Source organism: Oenanthe melanoleuca, chromosome 8 (assembly GCF_029582105.1).
Source record: "Oenanthe melanoleuca isolate GR-GAL-2019-014 chromosome 8, OMel1.0, whole genome shotgun sequence".
Classification (NCBI taxonomy): domain Eukaryota; kingdom Metazoa; phylum Chordata; class Aves; order Passeriformes; family Muscicapidae; genus Oenanthe; species Oenanthe melanoleuca.
This window is the reverse complement of record NC_079342.1, coordinates 28,099,193-28,116,860: the sequence shown is the minus strand read 5'-3', so window position 1 is coordinate 28,116,860 and position 17,668 is coordinate 28,099,193. Positions and strand designations below refer to the sequence as shown.

The 17,668-nt window shown below is 42.0% G+C and overlaps 1 protein-coding gene across 4 annotated transcripts in view; it reads left to right on the top strand.

Moving 5' to 3' along the window:
- The first annotated feature begins 15,071 nt into the window (after positions 1 to 15,071).
- RALGPS2 (Ral GEF with PH domain and SH3 binding motif 2) overlaps positions 15,072 to 17,668 on the top strand; it is a 119,581-nt gene continuing 116,984 nt past the window's right edge. For 2 of the 4 annotated variants that reach the window (XM_056497738.1, XM_056497736.1), the window contains exon 1: positions 15,072 to 15,325. The gene's annotated coding sequence lies outside the window, so the exon portion shown is untranslated. Of the gene's footprint in view, positions 15,326 to 15,520; positions 15,826 to 17,668 lie in introns of those variants that run through there. The other 2 variants (XM_056497739.1, XM_056497737.1) reach the window with 2 other exon arrangements.

The window sequence follows — 17,668 nt, the reverse complement described above, 5'->3', positions numbered from 1 at the left end:
AAATCTGGATTAGACCAAACTGGAAAACACACAGGAGAGACTCATATAATATAAAATCTACTCTGCCCTTCCCTCTAAATTAAGTACACTATAGTCCCATTGTGTGGATTCTTCAAGAACTAAGTGGATCTTTGGAAATCCTTAGGAGTCAGGTGTCCGTGAAACCTGAGCCAGATGAAGCATCTGAGGGCTCAGAGTCTGGAAGGGAAAACCAGCAGCAAATTCCTTCCAAATTTGAACTATTGGCTGTGTTAGCAAACAAATTGGGCAAGGGCAAAAGGCATTGGCTGTGAGCTTCCGTGGCAAAATTCCAAGGAGTTTGAGTCTTCACTGTTGTGTGACTTGAGAATATTCATATTCCTTTTTCCTGACCATCTCGTGAAAATGTTGGAAAATTTGGTAACTTCACAAAAGTTGCAAAAGCCATCAAAGTCATGTACTATCTCCTTTCTTTCTGGTAACTCTAGAATAAGAAGGCAGGGGTTTCCAGGTGTTTTTGCACGGTTTTGGAAGGGTAATGGCCACATCCATCCTGTAGCCGGGTGCATTCTCAGCCAAGGACAGGTCAGGTCTGCTTGGGAGCCTGGCCACGCCTCCAAAGCTCGGTGTTTACTCCTTGGGAATAAAGCTGTGCCAGAGCTCCTGCACAGCAGCACAGCATTTCAGTGCAGGCCTGGCTGTTCCTCTGGCAGCCCTACGCACAGCCATGCTGCTTGGTGACACGACATCCCAGCGCGATCCCTTCACAGCCAGTGGAGCTGTTTTCGCTCCCACTGCAGCCACTGCAAGGGAGCAGGTGGGAAGTGGAGTTGGGCAGGGTTGATCCTGCCCCAAGGCCCTCAAGTATCACAGCATAAAGCCAAGCAGTTGTAAAACTGTTTGGCTGCAGAAGGATTTCCCAGGTGTAGGGGGAGCTCTGGAAAAGGCACAGCTGCGTAGACAGCTGGGAATTACCCTTATTTCTCCAACATAGGAAAGGGCAAGGAGGGAAAAGGGCATGGCTGGAACACTGCTGCGTTCTGCAGATGCCCTGCAGCTAAAACAACTTTAATTTGCTCCTTGGCTCCCATCTGCTGTCTGGGACATGAGGAATCAAGTAATCATTGAGACAGACCTATCTGTTGTGTGGGGATAGATGGGACAACATGTCAGGGCTGGGTCGTGCATGTCTAGACAAGCACACTGAGCTGTCACTGGACTTGGCGTGCTCAGGTTTTGCTCAGCAGAAAGGCTCTGCAATGCCAAAGGGTTCAGAGGTGGAAAATTCTTCCTCAATGTCCAGCCTACTCCTCTGGGCAGAGAGGAGAGTGACACTGAAGGGACAGCTCGATGGGATGCCCAATGAAATGCAGTTGCATCAGATTTGAGACACTAAATCTGACTGAGGACAATCTAAATCTGAGATCTTTAACAAGCTCAAAAACTATCAATGTTCATGGAATTGGAAAATGAATTGGGTTAACATGATGCATGATCTGTGAGATAGTTTTGCTGTTTGGAGTCCAAGTACTATTTACATTTATTTTCTGGCAAACATTATACATTGTCATGGATAATTCTTCCATTTGAGTGTTTCAAATGCGTCTGCCTCCCTTATTTGTACCATGAAATCCCTAGCTGAAAATAAAATTATTTTTAAAAAATGGTGGTGGCTTAGAGAGTGACCTGCAAACAGAACTAGGTATGTCCACATGTCTTCCAGAAGTGCTAAAACACAGACCATCAACTGCTACTCATATAAAGGTACATATAATGTATAACTAGCTAAGTGCCTTGTTCCAAACTTAAATGAAATGGATTAGATTAAACCTCATTCACTGACTATCTTATTTTACTGTATTGAATAATACAAAAAGTTACAATTATCCCTAGCAATTTTCTTATGGGAAATCCTTCTCTGCAATTATTCACCAGAATAATTATATTAAAAACAAGTTATTGAGAAAATTAGTTGGGTAATTTCCAAAAGAGTTCAGGGGAAGGAAGATTTCTTTGAATTAAAATTGCATTAATTTTGACTTCCTAAAACTATGTTGTTTTCCCTGTCCCACTTGGAGAAACTTATTTCAGACAGTCTTCTGCTCTAATGTGCAGATTTTGTCCCCTTGGTTAGAGATTCTTCATGTCCTGATCACTCCTGATACTGTTCTCAATGCTTGTTTGAAAGGTTCTGTATTTTTCTTTCCAATAGAGTTGTATAGAAATGGGTAGTCAATTAAAAATGTACATGCACTGAGTTGTATGTATGCATGCAATCCACAAGCTTAGAGTATATTTATTTTATGTTTGGTGAAAGAAGCAGTTGCACACCTCTGTTTTGCTTAGAATGCTTTTTGTTGAAGTCGTTTCTCTCTTCAGTATCGTATTAAAGCCTGTATTTCCAAACTCTTGACCTAAGTCAAAAAGCATTAGCTGTTTGTCACAGTTACCAATCTCACTCAGATGCTAGATCTAGGAACAAAAGGCCCAAACACAGCTGTGTTGAAAACAGCAAAGTGGCTTTTTCAAAGGACTTCACCTGCAAAATTGGTGTTCTTGTGACCTCTGAGATCTGGCTGCTATTTACTGAGTTCAACTCAACGTTTCTTATGTGTTCTTAAAGGGTTTTAGTAATGCAGGGCTCTGATCCTCAGTCTTGTTTCTCCTATTGCACTGTCTTACAACAGAGGCTCTGGAGAACAGGATGCCCTGGGAGGGGGAGGCCATGACCTGCAATATGACAACTGATGGCACCTGACAGACAGTTGAGGCCCCAAGTCCCTTGGGTGACTTGCTATCACTGGGGAGACTCCAGCCTCAGATTTCCTATCCAAGACCTCTTGAGTCAAAATATTGCTCACCTCATTTAATCACCAAATCACACTGCCATGCTGCTGATGTGGGAAAGAAAAAGGAGTTTATTTGTGCGTTTGGAGGTGGTTTTTTCCTAGTTTGAAGATTGTGGCATTCTTTCACAGGAATCACTAAGGGGTTTTGAGAAATAAGTTTTTAAATGCCTGTTGACATTTCAAGGATGTTTGTGCTACACTGATGCTGAGTTTCTGCTTAACATAAAACTCTGTGTTAATACCCTGTGACTTCTGTAGCGTAGTAAATCTGCCACTTAGAGAAACCATTCTATTGCTGTTCCTATCATTAGGTGTGTCATTAGGTGAGCTCAGCAGGGCGGGTGACACCGAATGGCGCTTGCTGTTTCCCGAGTGAGAACCTGATGGAACAAGATCTCAGCCAGGAGCCCCCATCAGGGCGAGCATTAGACAATGAGATGTGACAGTGCCTGTAATGCCAGGATATCCCTGTGCAGGCACAGGGAGTTGCTGGGCACTGGGCTGACAGCCCGACCTGACAAATGGTCTGTTTCCTGACAGCCTTTCTCTGCATACATAAAAAAAAAGCTTCAATGTAAATAGGCAGGAGCACAGCTTTCTCAAAAACTCTCACAAATTTTAATGTCAATGATTTTTTTCCAATCTTCTCTCACTCCTCAACAAGTTCCTGGGTTGATTTTTCTTTTGATAAATCAGAAAAGACAAGAGAGCAAAATTAATAATTAATAATTAATAATTAAAAAACCTTGAAAGTACCTTGACATTTTAAACGGAGGGAAAAGATGATTGCAAGCTGTCACCCAATTCTGAGTCCCCCTAAAAAAGCCAAAATTTTTATTTGCAAATCCAGGATATTTGGAAGCTCTGCAGATGTTGCAAAGAATGGTGAAGAAAATGGCAGTACTGTTCAGCAGGATTCTTTTACACCTTTTAATTGCCTGACATAACATGGATAGCAGACACTGCTGCTCCAGGAAGAATCTCTTCCACATCCATAGTTTCTTCCCTCTTTGCATGACTGTGTGTGGGAGGGGGGATTAGTGCATGGCCATATGGGAGGGAGCTCATGCAGAACAGTTTCTTACTGAGCCCTGCTGCAGGAGCTGTGGAGAGCAAAGGGAGCAGGAAATGATGGAGGAGGGGACAGGGCTCCAATGACACTTAAAGGAAGGGATGCAGAAATCCCCTGAGGAGCTGAGGACATGGAGGATGTGACCCTCCCATATGCCTTGCAGACCCCAATTGGAGAGGCAGCCTAAGTAATTTATCAATGTGAACTCCAGAATGTTTTTTTTTTTCAGCTTCATGGGATTTTCCACTGGACATGAAGGATAAGTATGTATATTACTTTATAGGAAACTGAAATTAAGGTTGGCTGGTTGATAGATCTTGTGTAAATCAGAAAGCTCGATCATAGATTTATGTTCATAATATATTAAAGTGGGAATCAGCTACTTTCAACAACATCAGTCCTCCTTCTTGGGTACCAAGAGCCTGCAGATTCCAAATATGAAGGGTAGGCAAGGGGTGGGCTGTGTGGGAGCAAGCCAGGACTTTATACTCTTCTTCTTTCATTTATCCAGGATCAAATCCTCTTCTACATTTCTGAGGCAGCTGCAGACTTACTGACCTTGCATTCAATCAGTGACCCATCAGTACTGCTTGGTTTAAGAAAGCTGTTCTTAAATCAGCATTCATCCTTCTTCCCTGTGGAAAAACCCCAATGCTCAAATGAGCTTTTCATCTATAGAAGGAAATCTCAGTGACAGAATTCTTCAGATTGTCTCAGATCAACAAGAGAGAGAGGTCCCGCTGAAATCTGACATATCCTCTGGGATCTGTGGGAGTCAAGGACAGTTTTCTCCAGGCAGGCAGCTTTTCCAGCCAGCTCCCTAGCTGCATGGTCTTTCTCTGAGACACTACATGGGAACTATGCAGAAGAGATAAAATGGTTCTCTGCCAATTAATTTTTCCTGGCATGTTTCCATGGGCCTGAAGAGCAGAAAACGTGAAGAAGTAGGAGGGAAGATCTGGCCCTGTGCATTTTCCTGAAAAGCTAGCTCTGCTACACACAGCTGCTAGCGGTTCTCTCCCTTTATTTTTTTTTCCTAATAAAAAGAGAAGCATGAAGTTGCTTAATTATTTTCCTAAGGATTTTTTCTGAGCTATTATGAATATTCCGTTACTGCTTTGCAAGTGCTGCCTGTTTTATCACACAGTGGCATTTTTATTCTTTTTATTCTCACAGGTTAGTAGACCAGCTAGGAAGTCAAATTGCCCTCATTCTGTTCTGCTTATGAAAGATAAGAGCTGGGAACTGGGTAATATCTTCTCAGTGTACTTCTGTAAGCATCCATCCATCCAACCTGTTGCCTTTCCTCATGGCTCATTGTGCAGCAATTGGTTTCAATACCTGTCTCCAGTTACTTAATAGAAAGAAACCAGTAGAAGAGATTTATTAAATTGAAAGGGGAAAGTCTTGAACTATGTCTCCTACCTGTAGGGATCCAAACATAAGTACTTAACTCAAATGGGATTAGAGGACACAAGGGAGAAACAGAAGACCTTTTTTCTAAGATCCTATCTTAATGTTCTTTTTCCAAATGTGCAGTAACATAAATTTCACATATGCACATGCTGGTCATAAAAACGCCAGATACTAGAACCAAGGCATAATGAACCTTAACTTTATGTAAAATAGATTAAGGAGAGAAATTTCTTTAGTAAGTGACGAGTTTATGCTGTGAAGCATCACCAACAGTAAGGCTTGCACTGTCAGTACATTATTATACATGTATGTGTCTAACCATTAAAAAAACCTTCCAAGCTCTTTGTTTCCTTTGCTGAACTATTGGTTCTCTGGCACAGTGTCCCAGAACCAAAGTACGCTGCATGAAAATGCATCTAAAGAGAGAAGAAACTGTCACTACCTGCAGATGTGTGTACCTACCAAGTGCACTGGTCTCCCAGTGTCACTACAGGATGATGATGATAATGGAGGGAAGAAATTTCTCTCTCATTCTCAGTAACATCAGTAGAACAAAGCACTTAAACACACTATTTCTAGTTTCTCTTGTTTTACAGTCTTCTCTCGTAATTCTTTTAAATTCTTCTTCATATAATCCTCTTTTATTTTTTGATATGGATTTTAAGCCAGAAGGAAAAATGCAAAATAGTGTTTAAGCTAAGGATCTATTGCTAAAAGTATTATCATATTTTTCACATTTTCTATATGCTCTGCTTAATTACATAGTACTCGTATCCTATTCAATTTTTATTGTCGTATGCCCATAATAAAGAAAAATTAAATTAAATTAATCTTCTAAAATCTGCTCCCAATACCAAATTTACATTATATCGTATTTTTCTTATGTCCATAAACCCCACCTGAACTATTGTTGAGATAGAGGTTCCCAAATTCACTTTGTTTGGACAGTATGCAGAAGTCTAGAAGAATGGAACTTGTGAAGGACTGTTGGAAAACTCTAATTTCTGACTCAAGTCCAGTATGTGCCTCTTCAATCTTATCTTCTATACTGAAAACTAAGCGTATGTTAAGATACATCTAAACACAAAGCATCGCAAAACAACGTAGCTTATTTACCCTTCTCCTCCAGGGAGAACAAGATAATAAGTTGGTCCAATTTTAGTTGCTGTTCATAATGTGCTGAAAAGTGTTCAGATTGCGTGTTGGCAAAAGCGATGTCATAGAATGGTATAGATGGTATAGAATAAACTACTCCAATCCCATGTTATGGCAGAATAATTGGTGGGGAAGTATTTTCTCCTGCAACTCCGAAAGGATAATTTATAATGAATGTCTAGTTTTTCAGGGTTTAATAATGCTCCTTTGAGTCTCAGGTATCACTTTTTCTGGTATTACATGACATACAGACGTATCTGGAGAGGACATTTTAAAGTGATGAACTTAGAGTTTAGCAGTGTTGAATGTTTACTTCTAATGTATTTGTAGAAGGTATTAACCACAAATTGTTAAAAACTCTTTACAAATAAGTTTCATGGATTAGGTTCCTTGTCTTCATGATGGATGGGTCCTCTCTTGAAAAGTAAAAGAAAACTCTGGAAACGAGGATTTCATCCTCTCACAGAGTCAGCATGTGTCTTGTTTAGGTTTTTGAGACTCAGATTTCAATATTTAAATAAATCTTTTAATCTGTCCAAGGATCTCAGTGGGAAAGGATGATATGCAGATGATTAGCTTACACATGTCAAACTGGCCATAGACTCAATCAGACCACAGTAAAACTTAAGGTGACCACCAGCTAAAGTTCAGCCATTGTATTTTTGAAATGTGCTTGCTGAGTGTACTTTGAAGCCTTTCCAGAGTATACAGGAAAAATCTCTTCAAAACTTCAGAAGTTCAGAAACCATCTCCAGCTGAGTCACATTTATAAACACTGGACCGTTTTCCAGGTCAGATGATTTTTCTCAAGAAACAGGCCTTGCCTCTGTACACACGGACTTATTTACTTTCAAAATATATTTATTGGTGTGGTTTTTTTCATCTATCAGAAGCAATTCTGATGATTGTTAAAGTGACTTTTCAGCATGGGTATTATAAGGATGTGAAAATGTCATTATTATCCTTTCTATTTAAAATGAAATTTTGAAAACTCTCTACTTTCCCCATAGTATTTGTATTGGTAAGAAAAGTCTTTCATGCCTTAAGACAGAATTTGGATCTAAAAATTTTATGGATTAATTTTATACATGGATTTTTCAGTTTGGGTAGAAAATATTGAAACCTTATGCAAGTGTTTTCCTAAATGCTGTCTTTTCCTTTTAATGTAAATTGTCTAGAACAGTGTTTGCTAAGTCCTAACATTCAGCATTTTCTCAATGTCCTGACTCTGTAACTGAACCCAATCATCCTGACAATACCAAAGATACACAGAAAAAAACGCAGTCCTTGGGGTAGCTGAGGCCTTGCCTTTTTTTGTTCATTTGAAAATGAGTGAGTATACTATAACTTTATTTTCTAACTTTCACTGAGGCAGGTATGGAGCAAAACATCATCCATCCACCTAAAAAAAACCAACATCCACCTAATTCCAGCTCCCAGAAAAGCCCTGGGGCAGGCAGCAGCACAATACCAAAGGGATTACCAGGAGCTCAGACTTACAGACAAGATGCACAGACTACAGCAGATTATGGCTTGCTGCTCTGCTTATCCCAAAGGTATTCCTAAGACAATTGTGTAAATTATTCTGAAAATGCTGGCTGTAAAACAGTGTAGTTTGTCTATCTTAGTAATTTAAGCAATGGTATTTATTAAATCTAAAGCTGAACTGCCTGATTTTCCACATCCTTCATAGCAAATCCCTCCAGTACTGCATGGCAAGGCCTTTAATGGAACTGCACCTCTTTATACCAGTAGAAATTATAGGCCTAGATTTTCAGACAAGGATTATTACCTATGGATAAAAAAACCATGGTAAATTTGCCTTGTTATGCATTATTTCTGAAAATATGTCACAATGTTCTGCAAAGAGTTCAAAAAATTCTGGTTTCCCATCTTTGCAAGCAGTAACAATTATAATGGTAAGGGATAGAAGTAGTAGAGTAAACCAACCAAAGGAGCAAAAAGACTGAAAAGCAGAGGTACCAAATCCAATTACTTTCTATGAAGTTCAAGGGAATGATGAGGTGATATCCATAACTTCTTCTATACAGGAGAAAACAACAGCCCATGAAAATAAAATAAAGTTTGACAAAACTAGAGAAGGGATGAGGCAATTTTTTAGTATGACAGTATTGTCATTGCATCAATCCTCTCCTGTAACAAAATGCTCAGTGCATCTCTAATACCTTTCAAGAGTTTCAAAGCTCCAAAGAAACATTAAGAGATGGATTAGGACTGACCATTCTATGGCTACAGAAGGTGCTGGATGCAGAGCAAAGTGCTCCCCTTAATTGATGTGGCCTACATGAGGACCAGCAGGCTGCAGTCTTGCCCAGAAGACAGAAGCACAGGATCTGTGAAATTGCTCTTCTTTGGTTCTCCTCACACTGAAAAGAGAGCAAGCTGTGGCTCTGTCCTTCCTGCTCCTCCATGTTTGGACAAGGAGAGGTAAGTACAAAGCACATCTCAAAGGAACACAACTATCAAGGCTTCCCACAGCGCAAATAAAGAATTCTAGGAAGTTTCCTTCTTTTTAAAGCAACATGCTTCCTCCTGATCTCCCCATATGAGATTACCTCTCAGTGATAATTTGACTGATTAACTGAATGGTATTTTAATCTGCTCCAAATTTATTGCACTCCATAACAAAACTATTTGAATATATGGGTACAGTGTTTCCTGTTGTACAGTGAGATGTAAAGATTCCTGAAAACTTCAGCTGAGCATCTCACTAGTAACATTCCCAACCACAGAAAACAACTGAGAGCCAAAGGGGTTATGGGCTTGGTTTTCCAGGTTTTTTTCAATTGTTAAAGATTTTGCTCAGAAATTGAAAAATACCTTTTTTCTTTTCCAGATAGTTGTTTAATCACTGCTTAAGGGTGAAAAGAAGTGCATAGGAGCAGATGGCAAGAACATAGGATTTAAGTAGGGACAGATGTAACCATATTAGGGAGCCTGGAAGATAAATCTCTTGAAATCTTGTGGCAGACGTGATCATTACTTTGTTTACATAGATGAAATATTACTTGTTTCAATTAACAGTTGCTGCTGACCATATTTGGTATCTTTCCCCTTCAGATGGTCATTAAAACCTGTTGTAAATCATCATGTTTGTGCTACTTCCATACTGTGCATAAATCATGCAGCCATCCCAGCATCTCCATCCTTTATGGAAAATGTGTAGATAGATATTTATACAACACAAAAAATGGTGCTTGCTTGCTTTTAAGCAGTTTACCAGTAGTGATGTGCTGTCTCTGGTGATGTACCAGGAAGCAGAAAAAGAAGGACATCTGCATTCAGCCTCAGTACTGCCAATCCGGGCTTTGCCTCTGGCTCCCTCCCCAGTGCTGCCAGCAGCGTCCCCGTCACAAACGGCTCAAACAGAAAGCGTGGTTCAGTTCCCTACGTCTGCAGAAAGGCAGCACAGTAAAGAACAGCATTCTTATTCTGTGGAAAAATCCATAGGTTGTGTGCGAGACAGTGAGGAAATAATGCGTTATCCGTGTGCAGCTTCCTCGCTGCTGAGACGTGTGGAAGAGCCTTTGCTGACCCTGGGAAAACAGTGTTTTACAGATGTAAAGAGGAAGTCCTCTTAAAGCGGCTGTGCGAGTATATACTCACTTTACATGCAAATATATCTATATTACATGTATGCTTGAGCGAGTTCAGAAGCTGCTGCTGCTTGGATACACCCTTTTTAAAGTCGTGATTTTTAAAATATTAAGAAAAACCCCAAGCTGGTTCAGACTGCATTTGTGTTGTTCTAATCCCAACTCCTCACTTCATCATTGCTGGAAATGAGAAACAAGCAGAGCTGAAAGCCTAAGGAGGTGTTCTAGCGTTAATCACAACACCTTTGAGAGCATATATTAGCACATCAATTGAACACAGTGAGTGAGAGTATCTACTCTTCAGCATAGCATTCTTATTAAATTTTTTCTCCTCCAGCTCTAAACTTAACACATGGAGTGTCTAGTGTGTATTTGAACCAGATTTCTCTGGTACAGACATTTTTATCAATTAAAATATTTTTTATGCTTGGTTTCAAATTTAACTGAATGGACTGAAAATTTCATTTGGTTATGATTGAAGCAGGAAGCTCATCCTCCTTATTAAGGGGTAGAAGCTAATATATGTGCATCATGTATTAAGCAAAAACATCCTCCAAAAGGAAAGAGGAAGAGGGTGATTGTTACAGCAATGTTATATTTATCCAATTCTGACTTTTATTTTCCCCTGTAACGAAGGCAAGGACATCGCAGAGGATCACAGATCAAAAAGTATGAGTATGTAGGTGTGAATGTCACAGACTGTACACCTTACTAGAACCTGGACATTAATTGCACAATTAATATTAATGGCACTGCATTTATAAAAGACCTATAATATACTTATGCTTACCTATAATATATAGGTAAGCACTCTAAAATCAGGAAATAACAGAATTATTAACAGATAATCAGGAAATAACAATTGTGCTGCAATTGTGAGAAATGATTACACAGTTTCAACAAAAATTGATCCATTTTCTTTTCATAAACTGACAACTAAATTTAGCAATATTTTGCATTTCTTTAGTGTTTCTCACCCTAATGTACTTGTGTGAATTAAGTGCAGTCAAACTCATGGAGAGGTTATATAAATAAAATATTTTCTACTATATTCTCCTTCCTTAGGGAACTATATTCTTGAGCAGACATCCAGTTGGGACATCTTATATCAAATTGATTTTAACTGATGACTTTTTATCATAATAAGTGTTTCTAGATTCAGGCAATGATAGAACTTTACTTAGTGCCAAGCAAATAGTAATTAAAGAACTAGGTACCAAAATGTAGGATATAATCTTTCAAATCATTTGTTACAAGATTAAAAAGATACTTCTTGAGTACTTTTCTGCAGTACTCAAGAAGCTAGGATGAAAGGCAGCAAAATTAATTTGATTTTATAGTAATGCATAGTTTTAATCCCAGAGCATGGTATGTCCACTCATAATAAAGTACTATTTCTCCTTTTTTCTTAAATTACAATCTGTGAATAATCTGTGTTATAATCTACACAAGTAAAGCCGATTACATTAATGTAAGGTAAATTACATTAGGAAAGTTTTATTCTAAATTGCTTGTGTTACCTTCTGTTAATGAAAAGAATATAATAAACTGTACTCTGCTGGCATTTTTATAGACTTAAAATTTACATCAACAAGTGCCCTGCACTGCAATGTCAACATTTTGTTACAGCTGCTTCTGCAAGCATATTGCAGTTTGTGTGTGGAAGCACACACATTTGGGGCTCCCTAATGGAAAAATGGTTTTCATGTGTGAAATTAAAAATAGACAGATAAATTTCCTACCTCTCCTGAGTAGATTATGTTGAAGATGCAAGATGTTGCTTTCAAAGGGAAATGTTATATCCTCTATAATTTGGGAGGGTTGGGTATGATGAAGCTGACTACAGTCTTGTAGGGAGATGCAGCTTGTTGGGCAGTCAATTATAAAAATAATAATTCCTAATAAAATCTAATTTATGTATGTCCAAAAAATAACCTCTGAGATCCATAGAAAATAATTATTGAGAAGAATATTGCAAGCTGGCCAGACAAATACCATTCCTAAATTTGCTCTCTTGGGTGAAAGTTGGTGATGGCAAGTGTGGCATCCCATGGGCTGTAAGACTTTCAGCTGTGTTTATCTGGAGCAATTCCCATGACTGTGTTGGTTCAGGTTTGGCCCTCTGCACCCATTCCCTCACAAGCTGCCAGTCACAAGGGACAGCAGTTTCCTGTCGCTTTTGACAGCAGCTTTCTTCATTATAACTGACTATTTTGCCACATATTTTCATCTAATCATTTCCTCTTTGCACTGCTTCCTGTGATTTGAATATCTAACAGCATAGCTGCAACATTCAACTAATAATATATTTTAATGGAATATTTAGGAAAATGGGGAAGATCTATACCTATAAAATAATAATAAGGAACTTCAGCTATGTGTATAGAGTTGGCAAGTGACTATTGGAAGGTGGTTTCTTGGAAAAGATTCTGGAATCATAGGTGAAATGCAGGTAAACATGGGGCTCTGATGGAAAACTTGAGTGAAATTGGGCATTTCAGTTTCACAGTCTAAAGTACATTGTCCTCTCTGCTCATTCTGTAAAACTTTTTATATGAAATTATGGCAAGACAGACAACATTTTCATGTTTTCTCATTTTGTCTCTTGATGTGTTGCATGCATGACTGTGTTCATAAACTGAGGCGAGATTTCTACTGAAGCACTGCCTGAGCATTTCTTGAATGATCTCCTTTGCTTTAGATCCCTCTGTGATGCCTAGTCAGAATTCTTTCCTCCAGTATCCACTGCATTGTACTGATGATTATTTATCAATATTGAATGGCATTATAGTTTCTTACCACACAGCTAGGTCACTCCTAGTATTTTCACAATCTGCCCCAAAATTTGGAGTAACATTGTGTCTCCTACAAATGTTGTCTCCTTCTGTACCACTTTTTTCTAGATTATTTTAAGGGCATTTACAACAAAATTAAAACCATCTTACTCTTGGATTTTCACCACAATTATGAATGACTACACATTCTCCTGTTCAATCTCTGTTAGTTTTTGGTCTATGACATTGCTTTTTTCCTCACAACCCATCAGGCAGTTTTTCTGGAAGCATTTAGTGAAATGTAAAATGTCTTTGAAAATTCATCACTTAACCCATATATACACCCCTAAGCTTGTTTTACAAGATAGTTTGTCTCCCAGTTTAGCAAAGGATAACTTACAAAAAATATCCCATTGCTTCTCCCTTCTGAGGTGTTTTTACTACTTTTCTCTTATTCCTCAATTATTTTAGAGCTCTTTTTCAACCTTAACGACTCTATGATTCTATAATGTTTTCTTATTTCTATATTACAAATTTTTGTGTTTCCAAATCTGGTGAAACATTCTTTCCATCAACTCACCTGTTGAAAACCTTGCAGCAGGATGGCATTTGGCATTTTATTTTCCTTTCATTTATTATGGTTCAGAATGAATTTGATACTGTGTCAGATTACTGTGGTAAAAAAAACAAACCCCAAAACAAGAAGAAACAGTGTTCTCTTTCTAGGCACAAAGCTTTTTTTTAAAATTGGGAAAATGGCACTGTACCTAAAAGTAATGCTTTTCTTTGCTTATTGTCAAACTTGTGCCTGTAGTTTCACAAATCCTTCCTGTCTTGTTTCCCTGCCATGGATTTAAAAGCTAGTACTCTCCAGCCTTGGACTTGTTTAATCTGGACCATGGTACCTGTATTCTCACCAGTCTGCAAGTCTATTAAAAATCAGGCATTCTGCATAGCAGGTGGCTCTGTATTTCATTAAAACCCATAGCAGGTGGCCACAGATCCAATGGCAGCAGTTCCAGTATAGGAACAAATTACCAACTCCATCTCCCACGGATGTGAAGGAAGCAGTGACTGCCTTAACTCCACAACAGGATGAAAATAAGTCAATTCAGAATTTAATGGGATTAGGCATTGCTTTCAAAGCATTCAGAATATGTATAAATGGTAGCTATTAATTATTGCAATAACTCACTGGGGCCAGAGCCTGCCTGGCTGAGGCTGTGGATGGGAAAGTGGCAATGCCGACTCCAGTCCTCACTGCCAGCTCTGCCGACTGAAGAGCAACTCTTGCAAAACCTCGTGGTTTTCCGAGGGCTTTCACTCCAGAAATGGCGCGAACACCTGGAAGGCCTCGCTTTCCCCCCATAAACTGATTAATTATTCCCTAACGACTGTGGGAGCAGAGAAGGAAATCTTAAGAGTCATTGCACTGCATCCCTTCAGAACACAATTTTTAGCAAAGTAATAGTTTTTATTTTGGGGGCACTTTCTCTCCTTGCCGTGTTTTGGCTGTTTAGGGAGCGGCGCCTCAGGAACAGCTCAGCCTGGATTAAAGGTGTTCAGAAGGGACCTTCTCGCTCCCCACAGCGCCCTGACGGGACGGTGGGCGGGGTGGGGGTCGGGCTCTGCTCCCAGGGAAAAAGGGACAGCACGAGAGGGAATGGTCCTAAGTGCGCCAGGTGAGGTTTAGGTTGGACAGCAGGAGGAATTCCTGCTGAACGGGTGAAGACGTAAACGTGAATGAACTTGGCAGTGAGGGCGCAGAGCACTGGAACAGCTGCCCAAGGAAGGCGTGGAGTCTCCCTCTTAGGAGACATTCCAAACACGCCTGGACGCGTTCCTGTGTCACCTGCTCCAGGTGACTCTGCCTGAGCAGGGAGGTGTGACTGGATAACGTCCAGAGATGCCTTCCAACCCTCACAATACCAGCTTTCTGTAATTAGACACTGGAACGGGCTACACAGGGAGGCGGTGGAGTCACCGTCCCTGCAGGTGCTTCGAGACGTGGCATCGAGTACCTGGTCCGGTTGACGCGATAGTGTCGGCCATAGATAGGTTGGACCCGCTGATTCCGGAGGTCTTTTCCAGCCTCGCTGGTCCCGTGAGGGAGCCAGCGGCAGAGCCGCCCGCCCTCAGCGCCGGGCGTGGGGCGGGAGGAGCGGCGCCGAGGCGGTGCGTGCGCAGCCCGCGCGCGGCGCAGGGAGGAGGCGGGTCGGGGGCTCTCTGCGCGCATGCTCGAGCGGGGCGGGCGCCCCCCCCGCCCGCCTCCCCCCCACCCCGTGTGTGTGTGAGTGTGTGTGAGTGAGGGACGGAGGGAGCGGGGGAGGCAGCGGGGGAGCGTGGCCGCGGCCGCCCCGCGTCTGCGGAGCCAGGGCCGCGCACGCACCCGCGAGACACCGCAGCCACTCCGGCAGCACCTCCGAGCGGCCGCCCCGCCGCCATCCACCCGCCCTCCTGCAGGTGAGCTGCGCTGTCGCGGCGGAGAGGAGGAGAAGGAGGGAGCCGGCGCCCGCCTCCGCGGGGCTTATTGTCCGGCTTCTCAGAGGAGGAGGAGGAGGAGGAGAGAAGAAAGGAGGCTTCACCCCGGCTCGCACGCCGGGCCTTGCAGGGCTGTTGCCGGCCGGGGATTGGAGGCGCTCCGTCCCCTCCCAGATCCGGGGAGGGTCCCGGCCCCCCCCCCGGGCTCCACCGCCCACCTGCCGCCCCTCTCCTCCTCCTCCTCCTCCTCCTCCTCCTCCTCCTGCTGCTGCTGCTGCTGCTCGCGCGGGGGTGGCGGGGAGCGGAGCCCCTCCCGCCGGTGTGTACGCGGCGGGGCAGCAGCCTGGCTGCGGGACGGAGGGATGCGGAGCTTGGGGAGAGATGTTCGCCCAGCCGGTGCCTGACTGCGGGGCTGAAGAGTGGGTTATAACGTGGACACCCCGCCCTTGCTGTGTGTGGAGCCCTCGGGGACGGGGCTGTTGGTGCGTGGGGCCGCGTCCGCGCGTGGGGCGCCGCGGGGGCCGGAGGGCGGCCGGGGCGGAGCGGAGGCTGTGGCGGCGAGATACCGCTATCCATCGGTCCTGCCCGAAATACGGGCCAGGCACCGGGCACGGGGGCAGGGAAGCTCGGAGGGATGGGGACACGAGCGACAGGGCATGAGGGTACGAGAGACAATAACATGGACAGTGGTTGTAAGCAGGGATGAACACCACGTCGCACCACTTTCGTGTAAACCAGGGTAATTTCAGGGCATGATACCTTCCAGTATACAGGAATCTGCGTTAGAGAATGGACAAATAGCTGCTGTTATTAGATATGGGGCATGTTTAGCAATATTTCTTTCCTGGCAGCAGATGCTGGAAAAGCGTTTCTCTAGATACATTTCAAACCATGATGGGTGGTAATGACAGGTAGTAAGTAGTTTGGAGTAACTTGCCATGTGGGTTTAGTAGTAGTTACAGGCCTGTTGAGATTCTGTGGATGTGTATATCTGTAGGTTTCCTCTATGGACACTCTTGGAGAGATCCCTCTGCTGAAAAAAGGTGCTTTTGTATAGGTCTATTCCTACAGCCCTTCATCTGTGCCTCTACTGAATTAGGAGCTTTGCAATCACAGATGGCTAGAAGAGGTGGAGTCTATTTCTTTTCAAATGGGATCGGTAGATAACCAGGCAGTCAAATGTTTGATAGGCCTTCAGCTTTTTAGATTTTCTCAGGATTGGAAAATATGGGATGCACAGTGATTATTTCCCCTTTTTCTTTTATCACCGCTTGCTTCTGCAGCTGACTTCATTTTAGCTGTACTTATGTTGGTGTTTATTTCTGAACAAATTTGTTATAACATTCTGTTTATGCCATATGTTTATGGTGGTTTGTGACACCTATTGCATGTTTTACTGGTTATGCGTATTTTATTTAATGAACTTCAACTTACTGAGTGTTTAAAACATTATTAACAGGCTTTAGAAATAATACCTGGACCAAAGCCTGAAAACTACTGATGTGTTTTTTCATGTATTACTGCACAAGCTGTACTGCCTTGGACCATGCTTTTGGGAGTTGATATGATCCACATGGGTGCCAAAACAGCTGGAGTGAGTTGGCACCATCAAGTGCCACAGCATAACATTGTGCAGAACTGGATAATTGTGATTTTTTTCCTTGCAGCATCTCTTATTACCCTGGAAAATATTTTATGTTTCTGGGCTGCACAAGTAAATCCCGATTTTTGGTTTTGGTTTTTTTTTTGGTTTTTTTTAAAGTTAATTTCTGTGGTGGTTCTTTTTTTGTTTGTTTGTTTTTTAAGGTAATTCCATGCAGAAGCAGAACTATTCCAGCTTTCCACAACCTCTGCACATCCCTGCTCATGGGTTGTCTGCAGTCCTGCTCAGAAGTTGGCTAAAGCTGGGTCACTGGAATTGAGAGGGTGCCCTCTGGTGACATCTGTATTTGGAGTTTGGGCTTCATGTAAAGGAATGCTCTGGCTAGTCTGGAATTAAATATTCCCTCCAGCACCCCATTCCCCCCAGCTGGGGGTGTGTTCTGCCCTGAGGTGCTGGTGTGGCATGGCTGAGATGGGGGACAAGCACTTGTGAATTCATGTGGAGGATGTGCAGCAGTCCCTTGGTGTGTGTGAGCCCCCTTGTGAAATACTCTACTTTGTAATTTATTTTGCTGAATTTTAATAAGAAATGTTTAACTCACCCCAATGGAGACAATGCCTCCCCCAAGAAGACCCTCTTCACGAGGTTTTTCTGTTTACTCACCAGTAGGTTTTTTTTGGTTTTTTTCAATGTTGTTGGTGTTGTTTTTTCTGTAGAAATGT